This window comes from Musca autumnalis, unplaced genomic scaffold, assembly GCF_047663935.1.
Source record: "Musca autumnalis isolate F117 unplaced genomic scaffold, ASM4766393v1 scaffold_9, whole genome shotgun sequence".
Taxonomy (NCBI): domain Eukaryota; kingdom Metazoa; phylum Arthropoda; class Insecta; order Diptera; family Muscidae; genus Musca; species Musca autumnalis.
This window is the reverse complement of record NW_027412450.1, coordinates 410415-436337: the sequence shown is the minus strand read 5'-3', so window position 1 is coordinate 436337 and position 25923 is coordinate 410415. Positions and strand designations below refer to the sequence as shown.

At 32.9% G+C, this 25923-nt stretch overlaps 1 protein-coding gene across 9 annotated transcripts in view; it reads right to left on the bottom strand.

The window, feature by feature from the left end:
• The window catches only part of LOC141388256 (adenylate cyclase type 2-like), a 517012-nt gene that overhangs the window by 258545 nt on the left and 232544 nt on the right, over positions 1-25923 (bottom strand). For 3 of the 9 annotated variants that reach the window (XM_073958278.1, XM_073958287.1, XM_073958288.1), the window contains exons 1-2: positions 24332-24486; positions 16383-16562 (exon numbers count right to left, since the gene is read on the bottom strand). The gene's annotated coding sequence lies outside the window, so the exon portion shown is untranslated. Of the gene's footprint in view, positions 1-16382; positions 16563-23734; positions 24117-24331; positions 24498-25923 lie in introns of those variants that run through there. The other 6 variants (XM_073958279.1, XM_073958284.1, XM_073958282.1 and 3 more) reach the window with 5 other exon arrangements.

The window sequence follows — 25923 nt, the reverse complement described above, 5'->3', positions numbered from 1 at the left end:
CCTGGCTGAATAGAGGTTTCCATAGGAAATCTTCAATTCAGCCTGGCTGAATAGAGGTTTCCATAGGAAATCTTCAATTCAGCCTGGCTGAATAGAGGTTTCCATAGGAAATCTTCAATTCAGCCTGGCTGAATAGAGGTTTCCATAGGAAATCTTCAATTCAGCCTGGCTGAATAGAGGTTTCCATAGGAAATCTTCAATTCAGCCTGGCTGAATAGAGGTTTCCATAGGAAATCTTCAATTCAGCCTGGCTGAATAGAGGTTCCCATAGGAAATCTTCAATTCAGCCTGGCTGAATAGAGGTTTCCATAGGAAATCTTCAATTCAGCCTGGCTGAATAGAGGTTTCCATAGGAAATCTTCAATTCAGCCTGGCTGAATAGAGGTTTCCATAGGAAATCTTCAATTCAGCCTGGCTGAATAGAGGTTTCCATAGGAAATCTTCAATTCAGCCTGGCTGAATAGAGGTTTCCATAGGAAATCTTCAATTCAGCCTGGCTGAATAGAGGTTTCCATAGGAAATCTTCAATTCAGCCTGGCTGAATAGAGGTTTCCATAGGAAATCTTCAATTCAGCCTGGCTGAATAGAGGTTTCCATAGGAAATCTTCAATTCAGCCTGGCTGAATAGAGGTTTCCATAGTAAATCTTCAATTCAGCCTGGCTGAATAGAGGTTTCTATAGGAAATCTTCAATTCAGCTTGGCTGAATAGAGGTTTCTATAGGAAATCTTCAATTCAGCCTGGCTGAATAGAGGTTTCCATAGGAAATCTTCAATTCAGCTTGGCTGAATAGAGGTTTCCATAGGAAATCTTCAATTCAGCCTGGCTGAATAGAGGTTTCCATAGGAAATCTTCAATTCAGCCTGGCTGAATAGAGGTTTCCATAGGAAATCTTCAATTCAGCCTGGCTGAATAGAGGTTTCCATAGGAAATCTTCAATTCAGCCTGGCTGAATAGAGGTTTCCATAGGAAATCTTCAATTCAGCCTGGCTGAATAGAGGTTTCCATAGGAAATCTTCAATTCAGCCTGGCTGAATAGAGGTTTCCATAGGAAATCTTCAATTCAGCCTGGCTGAATAGAGGTTTCCATAGGAAATCTTCAATTCAGCCTGGCTGAATAGAGGTTTCCATAGGAAATCTTCAATTCAGCCTGGCTGAATAGAGGTTTCCATAGGAAATCTTCAATTCAGCCTGGCTGAATAGAGGTTTCCATAGGAAATCTTCAATTCAGCCTGGCTGAATAGAGGTTTCCATAGGAAATCTTCAATTCAGCCTGGCTGAATAGAGGTTTCCATAGGAAATCTTCAATTCAGCCTGGCTGAATAGAGGTTTCCATAGGAAATCTTCAATTCAGCCTGGCTGAATAGAGGTTTCCATATGAAATCTTCAATTCAGCCTGGCTGAATAGAGGTTTCCATAGGAAATCTTCAATTCAGCCTGGCTGAATAGAGGTTTCCATAGGAAATCTTCAATTCATCCTGGCTGAATAGAGGTTTCCATAGGAAATCTTCAATTCAGCCTGGCTGAATAGAGGTTTCCATAGGAAATCTTCAATTCAGCCTGGCTGAATAGAGGTTTCCGTAGGAAATCTTCAATTCAGCCTGGCTGAACAGAGGTTTCCGTAGGAAATCTTCAATTCAGCCTGGCTGAATAGAGGTTTCCATAGGAAATCTTCAATTCAGCCTGGCTGAATCGAGGTTTCCATAGGAAATCTTCAATTTAGCCTGGCTGAATAGAGGTTTCCATAGGAAATCTTCAATTCAGCCTGGCTGAATAGATGTTTCCATAGGAAATCTCTTATTCAGCCTGGCTAAATAGAGATTTCCATAGGAAATCTTCAATTCAGCATGGCTGAATAGAGACTTCCATAGGAAAACTCAGCCTGGCTGAATAGAGGTTTCCATAGGAAAACTTGCTATTCAGTCTGCTGAAATTCGTGTAAGACAACTATTGCCACGTTTTTCGTAGCCATGTTTGTGTGTTTCTATTCTGTTCTAGTTTTCGTCGTCCACTTCTAATAATAAATGTTGTGTAGTATTTATTAATAATTATGTATTTGAATACCATGTGTGGCTGGCTGTGAGTCATTGTTATTTCTCTGTAAACATATGTATGTTTTGTGCTTTTTGGGGGTTGTTTGGCATGACTGCAACATGTAATTGAAATATTGTAGCAATTATTCAATTTATTGATTTGTCCAAATACAATGTACGGTAATTTATGTTTGCTGAATTATGTTTCAAGGAGAAATCTTTAATGCAGCTTTGCTAAATCAGTTTTTCATTGGTCAAATTTCAAGTCAGCTTAGCTGAATTGGAATTTCGTTAAGAAATTTGCAATTCAGCTGAGCTGAATTAGGTTTTCTTTAGGAAAACTTCAATTCAGTTTAGCTGAATTACGTTTTCTTTAGGGAAACTTCAATCAAGCTTAGCGGAATTACCTGTTTTCTATAAAATCATCAATTCAGCTAAGCTGAATTAAGTTTTCTTGTGAAAATGTTCAGCTGAATTAATTTTTTGCCAAGTGTTTCATCTCTGCAAGACATGAATTCCTTTCGACCATCGATTTCTACATTAATTTCACGAAAATTTGATAATTAATTTTTTTATTAATTATTTGTGATAATTTCAATTGAGTTCCTACACTTTTCGACTATGTTTTTCAATATCGATTTATTTTGTAGACATTTTACGTTACATGATTGTCTGTATATATGTTTGTGTATGCAGTATGACGAACAGGAGTTTGCTTAATTAATTTTCATATTGAATTTAATAAGCTTGAAATGTTTTTGTATATGTTTCTGCATTCACGCTCTTGCCATGCATTCATGCAGCCAATAAATGTCAAAATTAATTATTAATTACACAAGAAAATAAAAGAAATAATACAACGAGATAATGAAAGAAGTGTGACAATATAAAACAAGAACAAAAACACTGTGAATATAAAATATATATATATTTTTTTTAATTTATAAAAGGTGTGAAAATAAAAAACTGGTCGGAACGGACGGAAATGGAATAAAAAAATTGTATTTAGATAGGCTAAATTGAAAGATTTGCACGGAAAACGTTATTCATCCAGGCTGAATTGAAGATTTCCTATGGAAATCTCTATTCAGTAGGCTGAATTGAAGATTTCCTATGGAAGATTTCCTATGGAAATCTCTATTCAGCCAGGCTGAAATGAAGATTTCCTATGGAAATCTCTATTCAGCCAGGCTGAATTGCAGATTTCCTATGGAAATCTCTATTCAGCAAGGCTGAATTGCAGATTTCCTATGGAAATCTCTATTCAGCCAGGCTGAATTGCAGATTTCCTATGGAAATCTCTATTCAGCCAGGCTGAATTGCAGATTTCCTATGGAAATCTCTATTCAGCCAGGCTGAATTGCAGATTTCCTATGGAAATCTCTATTCAGCCAGGCTGAATTGCAGATTTCCTATGGAAATCTCTATTCAGCCAGGCTGAATTGCAGATTTCCTATGGAAATCTCTATTCAGCCAGGCTGAATTGCAGATTTCCTATGGAAATCTCTATTCAGCCAGGCTGAATTGCAGATTTCCTATGGAAATCTCTATTCAGCCAGGCTGAATTGCAGATTTCCTATGGAAATCTCTATTCAGCCAGGCTGAATTGCAGATTTCCTATGGAAATCTCTATTCAGCCAGGCTGAATTGAAGATTTCCTATGGAAACCTCTATTCAGCCAGGCTGAATTGAAGATTTCCTATGGAAACCTCTATTCAGCCAGGCTGAATTGAAGATTTCCTATGGAAATCTCTATTCAGCCAGGCTGAATTGCAGATTTCCTATGGAAATCTCTATTCAGCCAGGCTGAATTGAAGATTTCCTATGGAAACCTCTATTCAGCCAGGCTGAATTGAAGATTTCCTATGGAAACCTCTATTCAGCCAGGCTGAATTGAAGATTTCCTATGGAAACCTCTATTCAGCCAGGCTGAATTGAAGATTTCCTATGGAAATCTCTATTCAGTAGGCTGAATTGAAGATTTCCTATGGAAGATTTCCTATGGAAATCTCTATTCAGCCAGGCTGAAATGAAGATTTCCTATGGAAATCTCTATTCAGCCAGGCTGAATTGCAGATTTCCTATGGAAATCTCTATTCAGCCAGGCTGAATTGCAGATTTCCTATGGAAATCTCTATTCAGCCAGGCTGAATTGCAGATTTCCTATGGAAATCTCTATTCAGCCAGGCTGAATTGCAGATTTCCTATGGAAATCTCTATTCAGCCAGGCTGAATTGCAGATTTCCTATGGAAATCTCTATTCAGCCAGGCTGAATTGCAGATTTCCTATGGAAATCTCTTTCAGCCAGGCTGAATTGCAGATTTCCTATGGAAATCTCTATTCAGCCAGGCTGAATTGAAGATTTCCTATGGAAACCTCTATTCAGCCAGGCTGAATTGAGGATTTCCTATTTAAATCTCTATTCAGCCAGGCTGAATTGAAGATTTCCTATGGAAACCTCTATTCAGCCAGGCTGAATTGAAGATTTCCTATGGAAATCTCTATTCAGCAAGGCTGAATTGAAGATTTCCTATGGAAATCTCTATTCTGCAAGGCTGAATTGAAGATTTCCTATGGAAGATTTCCTATGGAAATCTCTATTCAGCCAGGCTGAATTGAAGATTTCCTATGGAAATCTCTATTCAGCCAGGCTGAATTGAAGATTTCCTATGGAAATCTCTATTCAGCCAGGCTGAATTGAAGATTTCCTATGGAAATCTCTATTCAGCCAGGCTGAATTGCAGATTTCCTATGGAAATCTCTATTCAGCCAGGCTGAATTGCAGATTTCCTATGGAAATCTCTATTCAGCCAGGCTGAATTGAAGATTTCCTATGGAAACCTCTATTCAGCCAGGCTGAATTGAGGATTTCCTATTTAAATCTCTATTCAGCCAGGCTGAATTGAAGATTTCCTATGGAAACCTCTATTCAGCCAGGCTGAATTGAAGATTTCCTATGGAAATCTCTATTCAGCCAGGCTGAAATGAAGATTTCCTATGGAAATCTCTATTCAGCCAGGCTGAATTGCAGATTTCCTATGGAAATCTCTATTCAGCCAGGCTGAATTGCAGATTTCCTATGGAAATCTCTATTCAGCCAGGCTGAAATGAAGATTTCCTATGGAAATCTCTATTCAGCCAGGCTGAATTGCAGATTTCCTATGGAAATCTCTATTCAGCCAGGCTGAATTGCAGATTTCCTATGGAAATCTCTATTCAGCCAGGCTGAATTGCAGATTTCCTATGGAAATCTCTATTCAGCCAGGCTGAATTGCAGATTTCCTATGGAAATCTCTATTCAGCCAGGCTGAATTGCAGATTTCCTATGGAAATCTCTATTCAGCCAGGCTGAATTGCAGATTTCCTATGGAAATCTCTATTCAGCCAGGCTGAATTGCAGATTTCCTATGGAAATCTCTATTCAGCCAGGCTGAATTGAAGATTTTACATGGAAAACCTTATTCAACCGAGGTGAATTGAATATTTTTAACTTAAATGTTTGCATTTGTTGCTCTGTAAAACTTCTCTCTTTGTATAGCGCTCTCTCAGTACTCTGCTCTCTTAGAATGTGACCCACATATACAAATAAAATAAAACCCCACGCATACATGTCGTTAGCGGCGGCATGCATGCGTTTTATTTATTTGAATTTCAAATATTTCTGCGTGTTTGATAATAATAATAGCAACAACAAAAAAAAAACAAATTCCATAAAAATGCGAGTGCCTTAAAAATAAATTGGGTTGGCGGCAATGGGGTGTGCTTTTTCGAGGGAGATTTCCTAAAATTTTATTTGTTTTCCTTCCTAATTTTTTGGGTAAGAAGGAGTCAACAAAAATAAAGTGGAACTTATTTTAATGAAATTTCCAACAACAATACCTCAATGCGCCAAAAAATTATATCACAAAACATTTTTTTTGTTTTGACATTTCGTGTTTCGCCACACGCCGTTAACATTAAAATTTATGGTGGGAGAGTAATAAAATGTTAATTTTTGGGGTGGTTGCTTTGAAGATAGGCATGGAAAAATAGTTTTTGTTTTGGTAGCTAGGTTTTGGCCATAATGAAGTCGTTCGAAGAAGGAAGTAAATGAAGGGGAAGGGGTAGAGTACTTTCTATGGAAAGGACAATGGATGTTATAGGATTCATATTAAGAAGGCAATTTGTCCGAAGAAGGCCTAAAGGTCTTATGTTTTTCCACGATACATAGAAACTTCTCTATATAAGGCAGGTCTAGGGAAGGTCTGTTACCTACAGAAGGTGTTTGTAAGGCCTCTTCTCTACCAGATACCTGATGAGGCATTTTCCACTTGCCAAGTTGTTGTGTGAATTTTCAAGACAAGAAGACCATCTTTTCGCATCATTGACTTTGTTTTACTTTGTAGGTGCTACCATTCCATAAATTTTGTAGTTGTTGTTGACGTTTATTTCATTTTGCAACACTTAAAGAAATGGTGTTAATTATATTTTGCCATTTAACAGCCATAAAAAACAACAAAAACGTCATTGGGTTGCTCCTAAGAGTCTTTGGGTAGGGGTAATAAACAATGATATTAATATCCTTTTTTTATAACTCTGAAACTGGGTTAGCTATATGAAAACAATTAAATGGAAATTTAGAGCACGGAATTTTCTCTTTGAAAATCTAGTCATTGCATAAAGCCAGAATGATGACGTCAAAAAATATGGCCTTTGGAAGGCAAATGTTGAAAAATGTTAACATTTTTACAGTAAGTTACTTGTTTATTTGGCCGATATCTCTGGTACTTATGAAGATATATCCACGAAATTGAAGAGGAACTTAAAGACTTGGCTCTCTTCTTTCATAATTATGCACTTTTATCTTGCAAGATGAATTACGTCAAAAATTATGGGCTTCAGAAAACAACTATAAAAAAATATTAACAACATTTCTATAGTGGCTTCCTTGTTTATTTGGCGTATATCTTCGGTATTTCGGAAGGTGGATCAATGGAGTTTAAGAGAAATTTTAAGATTAGGCTTTATTCTTTCAAAATCATGCGACTTTATCCAGCTCGACCTCTTATGTCAAATATTATTGCCCTTGGATCACAAATATTTGAAAATTTTAATAACATTTCTGTAGTGGATTACTTGTTTATTTGACCGATATCTCTGGCACTTCTGAAGATGGATCAATTGAAATGAGAAGGAACTTAAAGACTGGGCTTTCTTCTTGCAACATCATGCAACTTTAACCAGCTAGACCCATTACGTCAAAAGAAATGACCTTTATATAACACAAATTTCAAGAAATGTTAATAACATATCTATAGTGGGTTACTTACTTATTTGACCGATATCTCTGATACTTCTGATGATTGATCAATGACATTGAAAAAAAACTTAAAGGCTAGATTTTCTTCTTGCAAAATCATGTAATTTTATCCAGCTAGACCCATTATGACAAATGTTATGAAGCATAGAACAGAAATATTGAAAAATGTTAACCACATTTCTATAGTGGCTTACTTGTTTATTTGACCGATATCTCTAATACTTCTGAAGACGGATCAATGGAAATGAGAAGGAACTTAAAGAATAGGCTTTCTTCTTCAATATCATGGAATTTTATTAAACTGGACCCATTGTGCAAAAAGTTATGGTCCTTAGAACACGAATAATTATAAGTGTTAATAACATTTCTATGGTGGATTATTTGTTTATTTGACCGATATCTCTGGTACTTCTGAAGATGGATCAATAAAATTGAAGAGAATACTAAAGACTTGGCTATCTTCTTTCAAAATCATGCAATTTTATTCAACTTGATCCATTATGTAAAAAGTTAGGGCCCCTAAAACACAAATATTAAAAAATGTTAACAACATTTCTATAGTGGGTTACTTGTTTGTTGGGCCGATATCTCTGGTATTTCTGAAAATAGATCACAGAAATTGAAGAAAAAATTAAAGACTCGGTTTTCTTCTTCCAAAATCATGCAACTTTAACCAGCTAGAACCATTATGTCAAAAGTAATGACCTTTATAACACAAGTGTCAAGAAATGTTAATAACATATCTATAGTGGGTTACTTATTTATTTGACCGATATCTCTGATACTTCTGATGGTGGATCAATGGAGATGAAAAGGATCTTAAAGACTAGGCTTTCTTTTTTCAACATCATGCAACTTTAACTAGCTAGACCCATTATTTCTAAAGTAATGACCTTTATAACACAATCGTCAAAAAATGTTAATAACATATCTATACGAGGGCAGTTCGGAAACTTCTTAGCCTAGCACAAAAAGCGCGATATAAACAGAAAAAAGTTAAGTGTTTTGGAAACTTCCATCTCTGTTATGAACACATGTTAAATTTTGTTTCGATCTGGCAACTCCTTTATATAGAAACAGGTGTTCAAAAAAGACGCATCCGCAATTTTTTTACAATGGAAAAATTAGAAATGCCTGCTGTCATTAAATATTTACATAAACAAGTAAAAAAGTATCAGTCGGCTTTGCCGTCAGAGATATAAACTCAACCTGTGCAAATTGAAACACTTTTTTCACAAAAAACTTATGTATTTAGGGGGTTTCAAAATTTTGGTCGTATGAACCGACAAAAATGTTGACTAGGATTAAAGTTCAAAAATTTTGGGGAAAAGGTACTTAAAGGAATGGACCGACATAGACCATGGGGGTGCCATAGGGGGTTTTTACACCCTTCGGGCTGTTTTCTCAAGAGGTATGGACTTGCCCCTGAAGCAACTTTTACCATCGTAATTGAGGCAGCGAATGTAATTTGCTTCAACAAAAATCAAAGTGATTCAATAGCAGGTCTTAAATTGAACTTATCCAAAATTTTGTGTGGGAGGTACCGGATAGAGTGGACAAATATAGTCCATATTCGAACCTGATCTGTATCTGGTAGATATTATGAGAATGTGTAAAGTATGGACCAAATCGGTCACTCCCATCAAGAGTTATCGTGTGCACAATTTTTCCGAACATTTTTGAACATTTGTGGGGTAGGTACCTGAAGTAGTGGACTGATATGGCTTATCTACGGACTTAAACTAAGTTTGGAATCAATATTACGAAGGCCAAATTTTGGACGGAATCGGCATATCCATTCGAGAATTATCTTGCGCTTCCAGCCATAAACATGGTGTCATAGGGTTTGTTTTTCAACTTTCAGGCTATTTTCTCAGGAAGTATGGACTTGCCCCTGAGGAAACTTCTACCTTCGTATAGGGGGCAGTGAATACAAGATGTTACAACAAAAACCAAAGCGATTCGAGAGCAGGTCCTAAACTGAACTTTTCCTAAATTTTGTGTGGGAGGTACTCGAAGGAGTTTACCGATTGAGTCCATAGTGGAACCACATCTATGTCTGGTAATTTCATAACGTGCAAAGTATGGACCAAATCGGTTACTTCCTTCAAGAATTATCGTACGCACAAATTTTCCCAACATTTTCGAACTTTTGTGGGGGAGGTACCGGAAGGAGTGGACCGATATAATCCATCTTTGAACTTGAACTAAGTTTGGACAAAATATTACGAAAGCCAAATTTTGGACCGAATCGGCAGATCCGTTCGAGAGTTATCTTGCGCTCCAACCACTACACACGGTGTCTTAGGGTTTTTTGTAACTTTCAGGTTATTTTCTCAGGAAGTATGGATTTGCCCCTAATGAAACATACAGCGTCGTATAGAGGACAGTGAATACAACTTGCGTAAACAAAAATCAAAGCTATTCGAGACCAGTAGTGCGATTCTCTAACGCATTTTTAAAGTTACCGACAATTGTCGGTAAAATTAAAATGCTTATAATTTCGGCAATTACCGATGTTTTTCGGTACGTTAGCGACAAATAAAAAGCAGTCGTAAAGTTCTACCGATAGCAAGAGCGTTGTCAACTTTTATTTGAATTTTTCATTCATAATTTTGCGTTTTAATTTTACCGAGTTTTGTCGGTAACTCAAAAAATGTGTTAGAGAATCGCACTACATGTCCTAAACTGAACTTTTCCGAAATTTTGTGTGGGAGGTACCCGAAGGAGTGAACCGATTGAGTCCATATTGGAACCTCATCTAAGTTTGGTGGAAATTACACGATGTGCAAAGTATGGACCAAATCGGTTATTCCCTTCAAGAGTTATCGTGCGCACAAGTTTTGCGACAATTTTTGAACATTTGTGGGGGAGATACCGAAAGGAGTGGACCGATATAACCCATATTCGAAGTTAAATCAAATCTGGACCAAACATTTCGATACCCAAAATTTGAACCGAATCGATTAATCCGTTCGAGAGTTATCGTGCGCACCAGCCAGACAGACAGACGGACAGACAGACAGACGGGCGGACATTGCTAGATCTACACAAAATTGTCTGAAACGGATATCGTACAAACATACTTGGTGTCTAATACCATTATTTCGATGAGGCACATTTTTGGTCGTATCAAAGTGTAAATACCCTCTTTAGCCTAAAGGCTGAGGGTATAAAAAGGTTTATCGGGACAAGAAATTCATAATGATATGGTGAATGTGTTAGGTGAAAGTGCTCCTTCATATGCAACAGTAAAAAATTGGGTTGCTGAATTTAAACGTGGTCGTACAAGCATTGAAGATTAACCACGTAGTGGATGTCCAAAAACAGCAACAACAACAGAAATTGTAGCCAAAGTACATGATATGGTATTAAATGATCGACGAATAAAAGTGCGTGAAATTGCCAATATCATGGGCATCTCAAATGATCGAGTCCATTTAATTTTGCATGAAGAACTACAGATGAAAAAGCTTTCTGCAAGATGGGTGCCGCATTTGTTAACAGTCGATCAAAAACGCATAAGAATGAACATTTCTCAAGCTTGTTTGGATCGTTTTAAGCGAAATGAAATGGATTTTAAGCGTCGTTTCATAACTGTTGATGAGACATGGATCCACCACTATACTCCAGAGACAAAAGAACAATCCAAACAGTGGACTGAAGCTGAAGGAAGTGCCCCAAAGAAGGCAAAAACAATTCAATCGGCTGGTAAGGTTATGGCAACGGTTTTTTTGGGACTTCAAAGGTATTTTATTGATTGACTATCTGCAAAAGGGTAAAACAATAAATTCTGATTACTATTGCAACCTTTTCGATCAATTAAATGTACAAATTCGAGAAAAACGTCCAGGCTTACAACACAAAAAAATAATTTTTCATCAAGACAACGCACCAGCGCACAAGAGTGTTTTAACAATGGCTAAAATCAACGAATTAAAGTACGAGTTGCTTGACCACCCACCTTATTCTCCTGATTTAGCTCCCAGTGACTTTTACTTGTTCCCAAATCTAAAATAATTCCTTGCTGGCAAGCGTTTTACCTCAAATGAAGATGCAATTACAGTTGTAAACCTCTATTTTGAAGACCTTGAGGAAAACTATTTTAATCAAGGGATAGAATTGCTAGAAAAGCGTTGGACTAAGTGTATTGAAGTTTCAGGAGATTATATTGAAAAATAAAAATATTTTTGAAAAACTTACTATTCTCTTTCGCTGATAGGCTAAGAAGTTTCCGAACCGCCCTCGTAGTTACTTACTTACATTCTTTGGCCGATATCTCTGGTACTTCTGAAGATGATTCAATGACACTGAAGAGGAACTTAAAGACTAGGTTTTCTTCTTGCAAAATCATGCAATTTTATCCAGCTAGACCTATTATGACAAACGTTATGATGCATAGAATAGAAAATATTGAAAAATTTTAACAACATTTCTATAGTGGGTTACTTGTTTATTTGGCCGATATTTCTGGTACTTACGAAAATAGACCAATGAAATCGAAGAGGAAAATAAAGACTTGGCTATCTTCTTTCAAAATCATACAACTTTATCCCATAAGGTCAATTTCGTCAAAAGTTATGGTCGATAACAATAATGATGGAAAAAGTTCACAATCATTCAACATTGGAACACTTTTATATTTTACCGATAACTCTGGAATTTTTGAAGATACATCTAAATTATTCGAATCAAAATCAAAGATTAGACTTTCATCTTTCAAAATCATTAAATATTATCGAGGTAACTCCTTAATTTCAAAATTTTTGATCATTGTAACATAATAATACAAAATACTGGCAAGCATTCTAAATTGGGTCACTTTTGTATTTTAGCGATAACTCTGTTAGTTTGGCAGTTTTATATAAATTGTTAGAACCAAATTCATAGACTTGACTTTCTTCTTTCAAAATCTTGCAAATTTATCCAGCTAAACTCATTACGTCAAAAGTTATGCCCATTGGAATACAATAATAGGAAAATGTTAACAATTGCTCAAAATTAAGACACTTTTATGTGTTACCGATAACTCTGGCATTTTTGAAAATTTACCTAAGTTGTTGAAAACAAATTAAAAGATTGGACTATTAGCTTTCAAAATCATTCAAGTTTATCACGCTGGGCCGAGTATGTCGGAAGTTATAGCCATTAAAACACCATAATAGAAAATTATTAACAAGCATTCAACATTAGGACACTTTAATATTTTATCGATTACTCTGGTATTTTTGGAGATACATCAATGTTATCCGAAACTGATTTAAAGATTAGAGTTTTTTACTTCAAAACTACCAAATTTTCTTAAGGCTAAACCGGATATGTCAAAAGTTATGGCCAGTAGAACATATATTTATCATGCCAAATTCAAAGATTAAAGTTTATTCTTCAAAAATCACGCTATTTCTTCAAGCTTGACCAATCAAGTCAAGAGTCATGGCCATTGTAATACAATAAAGGAAAATGTTAACAAAAATTCGATATTGGGACACTTTTATATTTCACCCGTAAGTCTGGTATTTGTGGAGATACATCAACAAGCAGACCTTCTTCTTTCAAAATCATCCAACTTTATCAGGTTATACCGTTTACGTCAAAAGTTATGGCCATGAGAACATAATATTGGAAAAATTTTCATAATCTTTCAAAATTAGTCCACTTTTGTATTTTATAACTCTGACATTATTGGAGACACACCTATACTGTTGGAAACAAATTCAAAGACTAGGCTCTCTTCTTTCAAAATCATGTAACTTTAGAATGATCATGTCAAATGTTATGATCATTAGAACACAAAAATGGAATAATTTAAAGATAAGTCGAAAATTAGGCCACTTATTTATGTTACCGATATCTCTAAAATTTTGTGAGACACATTAAAGTAATTTAACAGAAGTTCAAAATAGAGTTAAATTTCCTTCAAAATCAAGTTAATTTATGAAGATAAAGCAATTATATCAAAAGTTATGCGCGTTATAACAAAAGGACAGAAAAATATAAAGTTAATTTGAAAATTAGGCTACATCTGCATTTTGCCAATATCTTCGATATTTTGTGAGTAACATTGACATAACTTTCCAGAAATTCAAAGATAAGATCCACATAAATGTCCAACTTAGAAACTTATTATGGGAAATAAATCGATATCTTTGGTAGTTGTAAAGGTACGTCCACGTAATTTTACTTCAATTCAAAGCTCAGATGTCCAACATTTAAAACTTGTTTCCCCTCCATTTTTATAATACAGCACTATTTGAAGTTATGGTCCTTAGACATCGATTACCGAAAATTAATAAAAAATTGGACATTCTTGTATTTTGCCGATATCCCTAAAGAATTTAAAGACAAGATCAGAAACATACAAATAGATTCGGATGAAATACTTATCTCTTTTGATGTTGTATCCCTCTTCCCGAGCATTCCAGTTAATTTAGAGCTGAACACTATAGAATACAAGTGGGACGTTATCCAATCTTTCACATCAATACCTAAAGAACTTTTTATGGACATATTGACGCTTTGTATAAAGGATACAAGATATTTCATATTTGACAATAAGTTTTACAAGCAAAACAAAGGTATGCCGATGGGTTCGCCTGCATCCCCAGTGTTAGCTGACATTGTAATGGAGAAACTATTAGACACAACAATAGAAAAAATGCATACCAAACCAAAAATACTCACAAAATATGTTGATGATATTTTTGCCGTAATCAAGAAAGGAGATATCAGTGAAACATTAGACGATGGAGATGGAGATTGAAAATTACAACAGGTTACCCTACTTAGATGCAATGGTTATTAAACATGGACAAAAACTCAAATTGGACTGGTACCAGAAGCCCACGGCTTCTGGAAGACTCATCAACTACACATCAAAACACCCAAGAAGAACCATTATAAATACCGCCTCCAACTTTATTAAAAGAGTTTTAGAGATAAGTGACACTGAGTTTCACAACAAAAATATTGTCAAAATCAAAGAAATTCTGAGCAAAAATAGTTTTCCTAATGAAACTACAAATAACCTTATAAATCGAATAACAAGAACTAACCATAATAGAAAGCGGGACATGAACCAAAAAATATACAAACCAATGACATATATTCGGGGTTTCTTTGAGAGAGTAAAACACTCCAAAATCTACGACGACACCACATATGAACTGGCCTTTAAATCAACTAATACAGTGAATAACTTATTCAGCAAATTAAAAAACAAAATAAATGACGAAGATAAATCCAACGTAGTTTACCGCATTAATTGTAAGGGTGACAAGTCCAACATATGCCAGAAGGCATATGTTGGCACTACAAAACCAAGTTAAAGACCAGAATATCATCTCACAAATCAGATCAAAAAGCGCGAAACAAACTCTTGGAACAAAAAACAGCGCTAGCAGCGCACTGCACCCTCACAGGACACGTCCCTGACTTCGATTGCATAAAAGTTTTGGCTCAAGAGAAAAACTACCAGAAACGCTTCACTCTTGAGATGTTGCACATAATAAACACACCCACAAACAAACGATTAAACTATAAAACAGACACTGACAATTGCGCTCAGAGTTACAGAAATTTAGTGAATAAATACAGATATGAAAAACTTTAGTTAAAGAAAGATCATTGGACAGAAAACAGCCATTGCTTCCTTTAAGTAAGTTTGGTCATATTCCACTCTATCAATATGTAATAAGTAACATATAATTATTGTAGTTCCCTGAAGATGATTGGGGACTCCAATCGAAATATTGGAAATTAATAATTAATAATAATAGGCATCAGCACGGCCTTGTTGACCAATGCGTAATGCAAAAACAACTTTCTTGTTCTTCTTACCCCCGCTTATTGAAGCAACATTCATATGTTCGTATTCTTTGCGAAGCAAAGACGACATAAAAACAGTGGTGGATATGAAATTCTTTAGTTCGACTCAAATTGTAGGGTAAACAGCTTTAGGGCCATACAGCAAATTTCTCATTTTATTTAATTTGCTAGATGGCTTTATTGACCTGTTTATCGATACAGAGTCGGCGAAAAAGGGAACTGATGAAGTTGTTTGGTGACAACTGAAACTATAGTATTCCCTACCCTTCGCCCGCAACTAATCAATTTCATATCCACTTTAAAATATTTTGTTGTTATTCAAACAATTGAATTACAACAAAATATGGACTCAAGCTGAAATAAACACAAAGATGTAAAATTCTGCAGTCCAACAATAAAAAACGCCAACAACGGAAATTAATAAATACTTGAAAAAACAAAAATATCAAGTCTTTTACTTGAAAAGCCTATAACCGAACAATACAACAACACAATAAATTATTAGAAGGCAAACTATTGAAAAATACCAAACATCCCTGGTAATTGTTAAGGTACGTACCCATAATTTTATATGAATTCAAAGATCTAATGTCCAGCTCTCCAAAAAAAATCATTTCACTTTACCTTAGCTGGATGTTATGGTCCATAGAAATCGATTACAGAAAATAAGGAGAAAATTAAAAATGTTGCACATTTTGGTATTTTGCTGATATCTCTGGTAATTATAAAGGTTTATCCACATAGTTTTATATGAATTTAAAAACCAGATGCCCCTCTTTTAAACTAAATGCCATTTCACTCCCATAGTCCAAGTAAATTTGAATTTATGTTCCCCAGAATTCGATTACGAAAAATAAACCGAAAACTGATCATTTTGAATATTTATGTATTTTGCCTATAACTCGGATAGTTTTAAGACACATCGACATTACTCGTATGTTGTAAGAATATAAAGTCCAAACACCCCTCTTTCTAAATAATGCCAGTTCGCTTTGATAATCCAACTAAATATGAACTTTTGTTCCCTAGAAGTAGGCTACGGAAAATAAACCGAAAACTGACAATTTTCAAAATTGTTATATTTTTAGTAGTTGTTCAGACATATCCACAAAATTTTGGAAGAATTTAGATGAGATACTCTACTTTTAAACTCAATTTATTTCATTGAGTTCTAACCGATTATATTAGAAATTATGACGCCAATACGAAATTTAATATAAACTTACCCGAAATATAAAATCCGATGACTCCAAATGCACCTCCCTTGCTCCAGGTTTTCAAATTTTTATTTTTATATATTTTTCTATTTTTCTCACATTTATTTTCTTCTTATTTAAAATGAAAATTCTCACTCACAAACTTGACCGTATTTTTTCACACACACATGCACGCACTTCTATTCTTTTCTGTATCAAAAAAAAAAAGAAATGGAAATTAAAAATAAAATTAATTTTTTTATTCATATTTGAGATCATCTAAGAAAAAGAAAAACACTAACAGCAGCGTCGGCAAAAAATGTCACACGCGTGTTTTGTTGTTATTATTTCTATAATTTTATTTCTGTATATATTTTTTTTTAATTTGTTTATACCATTCATTTTGAATGGTTTGATGGTGGTGGAGGAGCAGAGTTGACATGGGGTAAGATTAATAACAAATGAAAGAAAGCCAAAGAAATTAAAGAAACGTCTTTTATATTTATATTTCAAATAGACAAGCAATATTTTTACTAATAATCCCAACAACATTAGGATCAATAGTTAAGAAAAAAGTCTCACATTTTTCAAATACATATTTCTCTTTTTTTTAAATAGAAAAACTTTAAAATTTTCCACAAATTTATAGATAATTTTAAAATATGTTTTAATTTATTTTTGTTATATACAAACATACATATATGTTTATTTATGTGTGTCTATATTATTTTATGTGGTTTCTGGTTTTTTAATGTGTAAATATTTTGTTTGAAATTTTATGGCTTAATTTTCATAGGAATTTTGGGGCAAAAATTCATAATATGCCAAACGAAAAAAAGGAAGAGATATGTTTTGCCGATATCTTTGGTAATTGTTAAGTTTCATCCAAAAATTTCAACAAGAATTGAAAGAGAAGATGTTTATCTTTTGAAAAAATTAAAGTTTACTTAGATAGACTATATAAATAAGAAGTTATGGTAATTTTGTCGATATCTCTGATAGTTGTCAAGATACATCTACATATTTTTGCGTAAGTTCAAAGGTCTTTCCAAAAATGTTTCATTTTACTCCGATTGTCCAGCTAAATTGGAGGTTATGTTCCCTAGAAATCTATTACCAATAATAAATAAATGTTGCCGATATCTCTGGCATTTAGTGAGCTACATCAATATACCCTCTCAAAAGCTTTGTTTATATTCTTATAAATTTTATAATCATATTATTCTTTCTTTTCACTTGAAATCCACTTGAATAATACATATTTCTTCTTTAAAACAAAATATTATGACAATTTTATTTCATGAACAACAAAAAAATCTATATTCAAATAAGTGGAAATATTTCAAATTTATATTGAAAATTCATCTGAATAAATACTTATAAATTTGATTTTTTTGATTGATTATTCATAATTTTATTTCGTAAACACCAACAGACATACACACAGAAAATATTATAAACAAAATATCGACACACGTATATTTTGTTTTGATGTTAGAAATCCAAGAGATAAATTTGAATACACCAGTTTACAGAATTCCATTTTTTACTACATGTGAATTTACAAAAAATACTAAATTTGGATTTTTAAAGACTTAGGGCCATTATTACATGTGTTCTTTTACTATCTGATGGATTTGAAAATGCAAAATAAACTAATTTGGAGACATTAAAAGCATAATTTTCACATTGAACGTTAATGACTTGAAGTTCCTCTTTGAAATTAAATCATTACTTTTAACTTAGTTAACTGGAACGCTATAAATCTGTTCGGTAAATCCAAGCTATAACAAAAGAAGACTTCTTATAATGGGGGTTAGTAGATTCTTTTAATAGAATATTTTTAAGAAATATTATTTGAAACACATTTTTACAAAATATTATATACAAAATATTTTTAAAATATTATTAAAAAAAACTATAATAAAATATAAAAACAACTTTAAAAATATTTTTTAAATGAATATTCTTTAATAATACTATTTTCAAATATTTTTAATGAATATTAAAAAAATATTTGTAAAGAATATTTTTTCACATAAAATATTTTCACATTTTTGAAAAAAAATTTCTCTAAAAAATTTTTTAGAGAAGTATATAAAAATTCCATTAATCGTGGATTTTTAAAAAATATATATTTTTCATCAATTGTGGATTTTTATACCCTCAGCCTTTAGGCTTAGGAGGGTATATACACTTTGATACGATGAAAATGTGCCTCATCGAAATAATGGTTTTAGACCCCAAGTATGTTTGGACGAAATGTGTTTCAGGCAATTTGGAGTCGATCTAGCCATGTCCGTCCGTCTGTCTGTCTGTCTGTCTGTCTGTCTGTCCTGCTGGCTGGAGCGCACGATAACTCTGGAACGGATGAACCGATTCGGTTCAAATTTTGGCTTTCGTAATATTTTGCCCAAACTTAGTTTAAGTTCGAAGATGAGCTACATCGGTCCACTCCTTCCGGTACCTCCCCCACAAAAGTTCGAAAATGTTCGGAAAGTTTGTGCGCACGATAACTCTTGAAGGGAGTGACCGATTTGGTCCATACTTTGTATAGCGTAAACTTTCTACCAGAGTAATGTGAGGTTCCAATATGGTCTCAATAGGTCCACTCCTTCGGGTACCTCCCACACAAAATTTCAGAAAAGTTCAGTTTAGGACCATTTCTCGTATCGCTTTGATTTTTGTTTTAGCAACTTGTATTCACTGCCCTCCATACGACGGTACAAGTTTCATCAGGGGCAAGTCCATACTTCCTGAGAAAATAGCCTGAAAGTTGCAAAAAACCCCTATGACACCGTGTGAGGTGGTTGGAGCGCAAGATAACTCTCGAACGGATCTGCCGATTCTGTCCAAAATATGGCCTTAGTAATATTTTGTCCAAACATAGTTTAAGTTTGAAGATAAGCCAGATCGGTCCACTCCTGCAGGTACGGTAACTCTTGAAGGGAGTGGCCGAATTGGTCTACACTTTACACATCCTAATATATCTACCAGATATAGATCAGGTTCAAATATGGACTATATTTGTCCACTACATCTGGTACCTCCCACACAAAATTTCGGATAAGTTCACTTTAAGACCTAATACCGAATCACTTTGATTTTTGTTGAATCAACTTGCCTTCGCTGCTTTAATTAAGATGGTGAACGTTTTTTAGGGGCAAGTCCATACTTCTTGAGCAAACAGCCCGAAGTGTGTAAAAACCCCCTATTGCACCATATGTTGTGCCTGGAGATCCACTTCCATAACGGTCAATGTCGATCCATTCCTTTTAGTATCTCCTCCGCAAAACTTTTGATCTTTAATCCTAATCAACATTTTTGTCGGTTCAAACGCCCAAAATTTTTAAAACCCCCTAAATACAAACGTATTTTGGGAAAAAAATTGTTTCAATATACACAAGCTGAGGGTATATCTCTGTCGGCAAAGCCGACTGATACTTTTTTACTTGTTAAAGAATATTTTTTCCACAATCACAATTTTTTCTAAAGAATATTTTTTCCACCAATAGTGCATTTTTAAAGAATATTTTTTTACCAATAGTGGAATTTTAAAGAATATTTTTCCACCATTTTTATATTGTTTTTAAAAATATTTTTTAATTAAAAAATAATGTATTTTTAATATTTTATTAACATGTTTTTAAATATTTTTTAACATTTTCCTAACAAATAATAATTTTTTTTAAATATTATTTTGTTTTTAAATATTTTAATAAAAATATTAACAAATTTTTAACTTTTTTAATAAAAGAATTATTTTTTAGAATATATTAAAAAATCTGGTTGAACAAATATACTTTAAAACTCCACGATTTTTTAATTATTTTTTAATATTAACAAAGAATTTTCATTTTTTTTATTTTTTTAATATTTTTCAATATTTAATATTGTTTAAATGATATTTGTTTATATTTAAAAAAAACTTCACTTTTTTAGTTTTCAAAAATATTTTTTTTAATATGTTTTAAAAATTAGCTTATTTAAGAAAGCTTAAAAATATTATTTAGGATTATCTTAAAAAAAACTTTAACAGAAATATTTTTTAAATTATTTTTTTTTTTCAAATCTTTAAAAAATATATTTACAATTTTTCTAATAAAAACATTTTTTAACGTCACTGTTTTTGTATAAAAAAATTATTATTAAACAAATTCTAAACAAATTTGTTAAAAAACCACATTTTGAACAATATTTTTTTTAAATATAATTTGAAGGTGTATAAAAAAGGTATTTACAATTCAAAACAATTCCTCAAATATCCACGTTCTTTAAAAAATACATATTTAAAAAAAGAAAACAATTTTTTTCAAAAACATTTGTTCTTTAAGCAATTCCATTAACAAAATTGAAAAGAATTATTACCCCATCGTGGACTTTTTAGTAATATTTTTTTTAGTATTTAATTTTTTTAATTTAGAGTTTATGATTATCTTTTAAATTAAGAATTTTTTATTTCTTTAAAAAATTAAGAATTTTTAAATTAAAGGTAAGAATTTTAATTTTTAAATTTTTTTAAATAAAACTCAAAATTTTTTAATTTTTAGAAACTTCAAAAAATTAGAAAATCGATAAAATTACAAATTTAAAAATTAAAATTCCAAACAATTAAACAAAAACAATTAAATAAACTACCCTAGAAATTAAAAATATTTTTAAAAATATATATTTTTTAATTATAATTAACTATTTATTATTTTTTTAATTTTGTAAAAAATATGTTAAATATTGTTAATATAAGTATTTTTTAATCTTTATTTTTTAAATTTTTAAAATTGTTTCTTAAAAAAAAAAACTATTATTATAAAGTTCCCCGTGCGGCGCAAAACATTTTCTTTAAGTATTTAAAAAATATTTTTTTAATATTTTTAATGTAAATAAAGCAAATTAAAAAAAAAAAAACAAAAAAAATTTCCTTTAAAAAATTTAAAAAAAAACAAGTAAAAAAAGTATCAGTCGGCTTGGCCGACAGAGATATACCCTCAGCCTGTGTATATTGAAACAAATTTTTCCCATAAAACGTAGGTATTTAGAGGGTTTTAAAAGTTTTGAACGCATGAACCGACAAATATGTTGATTAGATTAAAGAGCAGAAGTTTTGCGGGGGAATTACTTAAAAGAATGGATCGACATTGACCATTATGCAAGTCGATCTCCAGCCACTACATACGTTGCCATAGGGGGGTTTTACTCACTTTGGGCTGTCTGCTTAAGAAGTGTGGTTTTGCCCCTGAAAAAACTTTTACCATCATAATTGAGGCAGCGAATGCAAGTTGCTTCAACAAAAATGAAAGTGATTCGATAGCAGGTCTTAAAGTGAACTTATCAGAAATTTTGTTTGGGAGGTACTGGATGAAGTGTACAAATATAGTCCATATTTGGACCTGATCTATATCTCGTAGATATATTAAGATGTGTTAAGTATGGACCAATTCGGCCACTCCCTTCAAAAGTTACCGTAAGAATAATTTTTTCGAACATTTTTGAAATTTTGTGGGGGAGGTACCTGAAGGAGTGGACCGATATGGCTTATCTTCGAACTAAAACTATGTTTGGACAAAATATTACTAAGGCCAAAATTTGGACCCAATCAGCAGATCCGTTGGAGAGTTATCTTGCGCTCCAACCACCCCACACGGTGTCATAGGAATTTTGTGAAACTTTCAAGCTATTTTCTCAGGAAGTTTGGACTTGCCCCTGCTGAAACTTGTACCGTCGTATGGGGGGCAGTGAATACAAGTTGCTAAAACAAAAACCAAAGCGATTCGAGAGTAGGTCCTACTCTGAACTTATCCGAAATTTTGTGTGGGAGGTACCCGAAGGAGTAGACCTATTGAGTCCATATTGGAACCTCATCTAAGTCTGGTACATATTTGACGATGAGTAAAGTATGAACCAAATCGGTTACCTCCTTAAAGAGTTATCGTGCGCACAAATTTTCCGAACTTTTTCGAACTTTTGTGGGGGAGGTACCGGAAGGAGTGGACCGATATAGCCCATCTTCGAACTTAAACTAAGTTTGGGCAAAATATTACGAAAGCCAAAATTTGAACCGAATCGGTTCATCGGTTCGAGAGTTATAGTGCGCTCCAGCCAGCAGGACAGACAGACAGACGGACGGACATGGCTAGATCGACTCCAAATTGTCTGAAACACATTTCGTCCAAACATACTTGGGGTCTAAAACCGTTATTTCGATGAGGCACATTTTCATCGTATCAAAGTGTATATACCCTCCTTAGCCTAAAGGCTGAGGGTATAAATATTTAAAGATATTTATTTTAAATAAAAACAAGATGTTTTTAAATATTCGGTAAAGACTATTGAAAATTATTTTTGAAAAATATATTGTTCATCTAACGTGGAGTTTTAACAGAATATTTTTATTAATTTTTTTAATAATAATTTTTATACATTAATTATTTTTATGAATTAATTATATACATATTTTGATTTTTTTTTAAATTTTCAGATTTTTTTAAACGACATTTTGGATATCTCTTATTTTTAGAAATTTTTTAAAAAATTTCGATAAAATAATCAATCTAAAAATTTAAAATCCAAAAAATTGAACAACACCGTTAAACTTTTGAAAAGCAATAAAAATTAAAAAAAAACTTTTTTAAATTACAGAAATACAAAATTTTTTAAGTCTTAAGAGCTTTAAAATAGAAATCTGAAAAATAAAATTTTTAAATTTTTTACTTTAAATAATTTTTTAACTTGAAGATTCCAAATTTTTTTTCGAAAAATTGTAATTTTATTTTAGAACAATTTTTAAGTTTCCATAATTTAAAATTAATAAAAAAAGTTCGATAGAACTATGATTCTTCTAAAAATTAAAAGAATCCAAAAAACGTTCGAAATAAAATATATTTTAATTTTTTTAAATAAAATGGCAAACTTTTTTTTAGTTTTTAACACTATTTTTTCCTAATTTTGAAAATGTTTTTGAATTTGTTAAAAAAAAAAATAATTAAAACAAAATCTTCTAAGTATTACAAAAATCGAAAGACTATTTCGAAATATAATCATTTTTTTAGAACAAGTAACAAATTTGTTTCAAAATTTCTTTATTTTTAGATTGGAATATTTCAATATATTTTTTTAATTTTGTAATAATAATTTTTTGAATTTCTAAAATAACAAAAATTTCTCCCAAAATATGCAAGTCTTTTTAAATTCAAGAATTTTCTAACAATTGTCAATATTCAAAGTGAACGAAATTAAATTCCAAAATATTTCCAAAAAAACTTTTTTTTATTTCAAATTTAAACCATTTCTATTTTGTTCTAATTTTGTAATTTTTTATTTCACGTCTCCTTCACCACCACGACCTAACAAAACGGAAGCATCAACAAAATTTGTTATTCATTCACACTTATTTTGCGTCAACCCAATACAAAACCCAAATATTATTAATAATGATGATGGAGATGGTGGCTGGTTATGACCAGTATGCCCCATATATTTTTTTGTGGTTCCAACTCTTTAAATTTAAACACATTTTTCTAAGCTATTTATAATTTTCATTTTTATGTGCATGATGCTGGGGTGGGGTCCCATGCCTGCATGACTTTATGGGGACACAAATTTGTTAATAAACACTTCAAACAAAACGTTTTTATGTTTACATTTATATTTCAAAATATTACAACCACTGTCTGCACAATTTTTTTCAAATTTCATTGAGAAATTTTGCAATGACGTTTTTTTCTCTTTTGCATTTTCAAACAATTTTCAATTTTTCACGAAACACATTTTTTGGGATATGCTTAATTTTGTATTTTTTTATTTTTAATTTTTCTTATTTCTCTATTCTTAATTTTATCTTTTGTATTTTCACTCAAATTTGTTTCTTTGATCAAGGGCACTTTGATGGTCTGCTTTTTTGTTTTGAATATCAAAATCATAATAAAACCCCACATGTATTTCTTTATTTCTGTTTTCTTTGTATTTGCTTTTTATTTTCTCACATTTTGTGTTTACTTTTATGATTAGCACCTTATTTTCATTTAGTGATGAAGAAGACAATTTATTTTCAATGAATTTTATCTCGCCTTTATTTTAGTACCGCAAGCGACCGCCACGATCTACTCGTTAGGACGTTGCCGTCCAAACTGAATTCAACACAACAAGTCGAACCGTGCGAAGGCAAAACATTCATTCACTTCGTTCAGTTGATTCTATTTCTCAACTTGTTGTTGTTTCACGAGAAACATTCAACAATTGACGACAGACGGTTGAGTAAGTATGCCTTCTTAATCATGTTGCTAGCACTGAGACACATCGTATCACGCTCGTTATTAAACAAAATATTCTAATAGGCATTCTCCTTACCGGCAAATAACAGCAACATGTTTGTTGACTAAACAGCAGCAACAAGAACAAAATCGTTGGTATTTGTGTGATGTGCCTGCATGTTTTGTTTACATTTTTACAATAACCAAGAGCACAAAAAAATTCACCATTTCCCCCTTGAGAAAGGGAGAATGTTGTGGTGCCACTACTCTCAATAACCCCAAACAGGTGGCTCTCATTCATAGATACTAGTCCACCATGTATGTTTTCGTGTAAACAAATCGTATGCCGTTATTTTGCAAAGGTAAGAGAGCCTCTCCATCGCATTACGGTAATTTTCTGAAAGAGCGAATGCTTTTATAGAAACCTTTTGAATGAAGGGTACATCTGTGGAACCTTTATGAAAAAAGTGTGCTTCTATAGACTCTTTCAGAAGGAAAGGGTTTATCTATAGACCCTTTCTGTAAAAAAGGGTGCTTCTATAGACCCTTTCTATGAGAAAGGGTGCTTCTATAGACGCTTTCTATAAGAAAGGGTGCTTCTATAGACCCTTTCTATAAGAAAGGGTACTTCTATAGACCCTTTCTGGAAGAAAGGGTGCTTGTATAGACCCTTTCTCGAAGAAAGGGTGCTTCTATAGACCCTTTCTGGACGAAAGGGTGCTTCTATAGACAATTTCTAGAAGAAAGGGTGCTTCTATACACTCTTTCTGGAAGAAAGGGTGCTTCTTTATACCCTTTCTGGAAGAAAGGGTGCTTCTGTAGACCTTTTCTGGAAGAAAGGGTGCTTCTGTAGACCTTTTCTGGAAGAAAGGGTGCTTCTATAGACCCTTTCTGGAAAAAAGGGTCCTTCTGTAGACCCCTTTTGGAAGAAAGGTGCTTCTGTAGACCCTTTCTGGAAGAAAGGGTGCTTCTATAGACCCTTTCTATAAGAAAGGGTGCTTCTATAGACCCTTTCTATAAGAAAGGGTGCTTCTATAGACCCTTTCTATAAGAAAGGGTGCTTCTATAGACCCTTTCTATAAGAAAGGGTGCTTGTATAGACCCTTTCTATTAGAAAGGGTGCTTCTATTGACCCTTTCTATTAGAAAGGGTGCTTCTATAGACCCTTTCTATAAGAAAGGGTGCTTCTATAGACCCTTTCTATAAGAAAGGGTGCTTCTATAGACCCTTACTATAAGAAAGGGTGCTTCTATAGACCCTTTCTATTAGAAAGGGTACTTCTATAGACCCTTTCTACAAGAAAGGGTGCTTTTATAGACCCTTTT